The sequence below is a fragment of the Podarcis gaigeae genome (assembly GCF_964106915.1).
Source record: "Podarcis gaigeae genome assembly, chromosome: 15".
Classification (NCBI taxonomy): domain Eukaryota; kingdom Metazoa; phylum Chordata; class Lepidosauria; order Squamata; family Lacertidae; genus Podarcis; species Podarcis gaigeae.
The window spans coordinates 39,154,747-39,161,406 of NC_139692.1; positions in this window are offsets into that span (position 1 = coordinate 39,154,747).

Below are 6,660 nucleotides of genomic sequence, written 5' to 3' on the forward strand. Positions count from 1 at the left end.
TCTGTTCTTACCCTGAAGCACTACTTCTTTATTAGCGGAGTGTGTAACCTGAAGCGTATGTAACCTGAAGCGTATGTAACCCGAAGTACCACTGTACCAGTTGCCGGGAATCACAAGTGGGGAGAATACCACTTCTTACATGCTAGAAGATGCTGGTGCTCTCTTCCACAGCAGATGAGAGCAGTGTGGTGTAAGGGTTAGAGCAAGGGTAGGCAACCTAAGGCCCGTGGGCCAGATGCGGCCCAATCACCTTCACAATCCAGCCCACGGATGGTCCAGGAATCAGCTTGTTTTTACATAAGTAGAATGTGTGCTTTTATTTAAAATGCATCTCTGGGTTATTTGTGGGGCATAGGAATTCGTTCATTTCCTCCCCCCAACAAAAATATAGTCTGGCCCAACACATGGTCTGAGGGACAGTGGACCGGCCCACGGCTGAAAAAGGTTGCTGATCCTGGGTTAGAGTGTTGGACTAGGACTTGGGAGAGCAGGATTCGAATCCCCACTCAGCCTTGAAGCTCACTGGGTGACCCTGGGCCAGTCGCCATCTCTCAGCCTAACCTACCTCACAGGGTTGTTGTTGTGAGGATGAAACGGAGAGGAGAAAAACCATGTACACCACCTTGAGATCCTTGGAAGATAAAGGTGCCATATAAATGAAATCTATCAATCTGACTACTGGGCTGCTCTCAGGGCCAAACTAATCTAATTCAAAACAAAAACGGGTGAAGGTGGGGGATGGGGAGAATCTATATATAAACACATAGTTAAAATTGTTCAGATGTGTTCTAACTATCCATTTCAACTAGTCTGTTTATTTTCCCCTCTGCACCGCCATCCTTTTTTTAGATTAGAGCCGATTACAGCTATCTAAAGCACATGCACAATTAAAGATTGCTCCATCTGGGCTTGCCATCCACCTGGCACACCGAGGCACTCGTTTCTAGGCAAAGGGGGTGCCTGCTGCTTATCAGTTCTCAATTACACCCCCCTCCCCTACAGCTGCAGCACACCCGTCCTCGTGGTACTCACTGTCCCTACGCTCACTGCCATCTACAGGGAACAAGAGGACACTTGGATGGCCAGGAAGTCGCAGCAGAATCACCTAACAGTGTGTCTTCTCCTTAGGCTTGGGATGTCTGGTCCTGAGTTTAGAAGAGAGAGAGAGAGAGAGAGTGAGAGAGAGAGAGAGAGAGAGAAAGACCGCACGTACTTCTTCGCCCAGTCCTAGTTAACCTATGGAACTCACTCCCACAGGAAGCAGTGATGGTCACCAACTTGGATGCCTTTAAAAGAGGATTAGACACATTCACAGAGGAGAAGGCTATCTGTGGCTACAAGCCATGATTCCTTTGCTCTGTCTTCAGAGTTGGAGGCAGCAATGCTTCTGAATACCGGCTGCTGGAAACCATAGGAAAGTCCTCTTGTGCTCAGATCCTGCTCGCAGGCTTCACATTGGGGCATCTTGTTGGCCACTGTCAGAACAGGATGCTGGACTAGGTAGTGTTCTTCTTATGTTCTTAAGGTCTGCATGTGGAGTTCTTTGGTGGGCCGTCGTAGGAAAATTTCAGACCCTCCAAATGTCCCTCTTTTCCAGGGACAGCCCTGGATTTACAGAAGCCATCCCAGTTTCTGATTTGATAATAATAATAATAATAATAATAATAATAATAATAATAATAATAATTTATTTATACCCCGCCCATCTGGCTGAGTTTCCCCAGCCACTCTGGGCAGCTCCCAATCGAGTGTTAAAAACAATACAGCATAATAATAATAATAATTGATCCCTGAATGTCCTGCTTTTCCTTAGGATGTCCCTATTTTCTTCAGAGAAATGTTGGAGGGTATAGAGTGATCTGACCCCCCCAAGCCATCTGAAGGCAGCCCAGTATAGGGAAATGGATTTTTTAAAATGTTTAATGTTTTATTATATTTTCGTTGGAAGCTGCCCAGAATGGCTGGGACAAGCCAATCAGAGGTATACTGTAAATAGTAAAATTATCATCATTAGTATGGAATAGGAAGATGTACCTATTTTCATTGGAGAAATGTTGGAGGGTATGAAATTTTCTCTGATGTGTGTGTGTGATGTGGCTGCTTATGTCCTTATGGAAGTTCAGACCATCAAAAATGGCACGAGAACCCTAAACTTGAATTGGCCGGATAAATTCAGAAGAAGCATGCCACACTGAAGGTTGCTGGGTGGGTAGAGCAGGAGGGGTCTTCTGTTTTCACCTGGGTGGCGAAGCCTTCTCCTCCCTCCCCCACCTCTCCCAATCTCCTCTCCACAGCTCATTCTCGCTCATATCTTTTAACAGTGACATTAGAGCTGCTTTCACTGTCCTGTGCTTAAGTCCTCCAGAGTGATGCTTAATCAATACGACTCCCCTGACAACAGCGACAACGGAGACCCCTTAACAAAAGCCATGCTTTCACCTGGGGTGGTCTGGACAGATGGGAGCTTAGGTGTCACGTTGAGGAGGTAGCGAAGCCCCTGGCATAATTTTCTTTTTTAAAAAAGCATGTCAGAGGAAACAAGCAGAACAAATCCAGTTTCCCATGATCCGGATGCTTAAAATGATTTTTTTAAAAAAAAACAATAATATCAAAGCTTCCCAGTTCACACTCTGAATGGCAGCAGTGCTACAGGTCTTGGGTAAACGAAGCTTATCCCCATCACCTGGTACTTTTAACTGGAAACCAGTAGGAACTGGTGGGGGTGTGCATGAGAGGAAGACCAGAAGTTGATAGTTCCAGAGCCAATGACAGGCAGAACTACACTATGATTGGCTACATGTAGGACAGCGGGCAGTTGAGGGGCTGGCGGACAGCAAACTGAGGTTGGTTGGGCAGTGCCCCATTTGCCCCAATGAACCAGCTTCCGCTGCTGGAGGTGCCAGGGACTGAACATGGCACCTTCTGAATGAAAAGGAGGCACAGCCTTCTGAACTGCAGTTAAAGGGACCCCTGACCATTAGGTCCAGTCATGACCAACTCTGGGGTTGTGGCGCTCATCTCGCTTTTCTGGCCGAGGGAGATAGCGTACAGCTTCTGGGTCATGTGGCCAGCATGACTAAGCTGCTTCTGGCAAATCAGAGCAGCGCACGGAAACACCGTTTACCTTCCTGCCGGAGTGGTACCTATTTATCTACTTGCACTTTGACGTGATTTCGAACTGCTAGGTTGGCAGGAGCAGGGACTGAAGAATGTGAGCTCACCCCGTCGCGGGGATTCAAACCACCGACCTTCTGATTGGCAAGTCCTAGGCTCTGTAGTTTAACCCACAGCGCCACCTGGTTTCGCTGCTGTTGGGAACTGGAATGCTGTACTAGATGGGCCCTTGGGCTTATCTGGCAGGGCAGTTCTTTGGTCACAGCCTTGATACTCAGGAATGGAACCTCCAGGCTGAGGCTCAGTCTACCTGAAAGCACCAGGTGCCAGAACACAGGGAAAGTTCTTGCCTTGACACTCGGCTTGTGACCTCCTCTGACACGTTTGGCTGGCTGCTCTCGGGAACAAGATGTGGGAAGAGATGGCAGAATGCAAACTGAGCTTGAGCCAGCATTGTGATGTGGCAGCAAAAAAGGCACATGTGATTTTAGGATGCAGTCATCTTTCATGGGTGCTACCGTTGCTTCCTGCACCGTTGATCCTTGCATTGTGCAGGGTGTTGGACCGGGTGACCTTTAACTTTTCCAGCCCTATATAATCCAGCATTCTTCTGACTTTTTGAGGTCCCAATTCAAATGCGACGCAGCAAGAATTCTCCAACCGCCTACAAATTCATAACCAGGAATGAAAAGAAGATGGTTTGATGGTCAGGAAAATAGCTGCCTGCTAGACTACCTTGGGTTGCTTTTGATTTACGGTGTGATAACACTGGTTTTTACTGAGCAGGACCCCTACTGCCCCCAACAACAGCAAAGCCCCCGTGGTGTTGCCAGGATCTGCAGTAAATCTTTTGTTGCCCTCATATAATTTCCCCTTAGCTTTGCTTTTTGCAGTTAATTTGGATTGGGTGTCCAAAACCTCTGGATTTATGGCTGTTATCTGACATAGCTTAGACCAGGGCAGGAAAGCTTTTTTAAAAATTTTAATCCAGCGGGCCACATTGTGTCCTGGGCAACTTTCTGCAGACCACAAGCCAGTGGCGGATGGGGTCAGAGGCAAGAGAGGGTACAGAAAAGTCTATTAATATTACCTTTGTCCGCCACCAACAATCCACCTAGGTAGCAAAAAGGCATTCTCAAAATTTGAAGACAATTTAGAGACAGGCAAAAACACTCAAGGGCATAGACGTCATCTATGTGGGCCCAGGCACTGACAACGTTTCAGTGAAGGGGTCGGGCCCCTCCAGAGTTCTACACAAGTAAGTTCCCTCCTGGATAAGGCTGGTGGGAGTTGAATTCTAACAGTGTCAGGAGGGACACAGGTTGCCCAGGCCTGGCCTGCACACTGGCAGGCAGGATCTCAGGTTACCTGAGATTCGTCATGTTTTGATTAGTCTGAGATCTTGAGTTTCATAAATTCAGAATCCAGGAAAGTAGATTCATAGCTGTCAATTTACAGATTTGAAAATAAGGGACCAGCAGCCAAAATAAGGGACCTGCAGCCTCACCTCTTCCAGGCACTCCAGTCTTCCTGTCCTCCCGCAGTTTGGTCAAACTCATGCTGGTAGCCTCTAGAACACTGTTCAACCAACTTTGTAACCAGAGGTTCAACTGAATAGAATCTGAATCACATGCACCATAAGGCCTATGCAGCCTCAACTTAAGATCACTCCCTGGCCTGGCTTTGCACTGCAAATTTTGCAGCAGCACGTGCAACAAAATGGCGTCCAGCATTAAAAAAACCCCTCAGCTTGCATTAACTAGCCACACACAAGGCATGCAAGCTCCACCCCCCAGTCGTTCTTAGACTTCTTATTGGGTGAGCAACACAGCCAAGCAACACAGTTGGAGCCTTCCTCCTTCCTGGCCAGCAGGGAGGGAGGGAGGGAGGGAGAGGAGCTGCTTCCTTTAAAATTTAAGGGACATCATTTAAGGGACATTTAAGGGACATCCTACAATAAGGGACAGCAGTGGGACATGGCACTGGAATAAGTGACTGTCCCTTCAAATAAGGGACACTTGACAGCTATGAGTAGATTAAGTCAGAAAGATCGAGAGAGCGAGAGAGAGAGAGATACTCCCTCTGCTGCCACACTCCTATTTCAAGTTTTCACCATCCTCCTCCTAACTAAACATTGTATTGCAGGCTCCAGTTTTGCTTAAACTTTCTTAGAATTATCTATTACGGTGTTTCAATATTTATGACATTGATTTCACTTTAAATGCTTTGTAAATCATTGGTTTTTTTTTTGTTTTTTTTAAGGGGTTCCAGCAGAGAGTCATATACCACAATCAACTAGTTGAAGAATATGAGACTGTAATTTAAAGAACACCATGTATATATATATATATATGAAACTCTAATTTAAATTAGGGGAAAGCATGTGATGGAAATAGGAAGAGCTTTATCTGGCTTCCTGCTTTTAAAGAGAAGCAAATTTGCCCGGCTCCCAAATGGAGCTGAGAAGGTGTTAAGGTGGAACCTTGATTGTGTTAGATCTTATTTATTTGTTCAGGGCTGTGCTGGAGAGCCAGAAGCTCATTAAAAAGAGCAAATAAATGAAAGTCACCCCTCAATTTAAATACATAGCCTCTCTCCTACCCTTCCACTCTTTAATTTCTGAAAGAAAGAAAAACTCATGTTGTTGGGGCTCAAGCTTTTATATATAGATATATAAATTTTACAGTAAAACTAGTACCTGGTGCTGCCCAGGAATATGTGGAAACCACATTGTGATTTTAAAATGGATAGGGTATTATTATTATTACTAGATCCAATAATAATAATAATAATAATAATAATAATAATAATATTCATAAATAGTAAGTTTATTATTTATATGCTGCCCAGTGCCTCTAATACAAATGGAATTTTTACTAGATCCAAAAATAAAAGCAAACTTTAAAAATCTGGGAGAATATAATGATCTTTGCTTGTATTTTTTGGTGCTAGGCAACATTGGTACCAAAAGAGCCCTCTTAGAGTTTTAGGCATCAATAATGATTCCATCTCACATCTTAGGGATGGAAGAGAATTTCGTTTGGCCCACATTTTGAAGCGGAGTGGCCTACTTGTGTGCCTTCAGGAATTTATATAAGGGTCAGAACGTGGCTATGCTTCGGATGCCAGCCTGAGGGATAGCTCAGCTGGCAGAGCATGGGACTCCTAACCTCAGGGCCGTGGCTTCAAGCCCCATATTGAGCAAAAGATATTGCCCAATTGCATATTGGGCATTGCAATGGGTTGGACTAGATGACTCTGGAAGTCTCTTCCAACAAGTCTGAATCTGTGATTATGTGACTTCTCTGAATTCTGGGGTTTCAGTTCTCCACACAACAGATGTACAAAAACCACCTTTAAAAACCGTGTGTTTTAGAGGAAAATATATTTGGAAATGTGCACATCAAGATAAAACACATGCATATAGCAAAATACACCGGGGAGAGACCTTTATTCAGCCTGAGTTCTGCATTCTTCTCTCCTGGGTGGGGCAAAAGTTCACCTCTGGCTAGTAGGCCAGTTTCTACACACGGCATCCAAATCCTA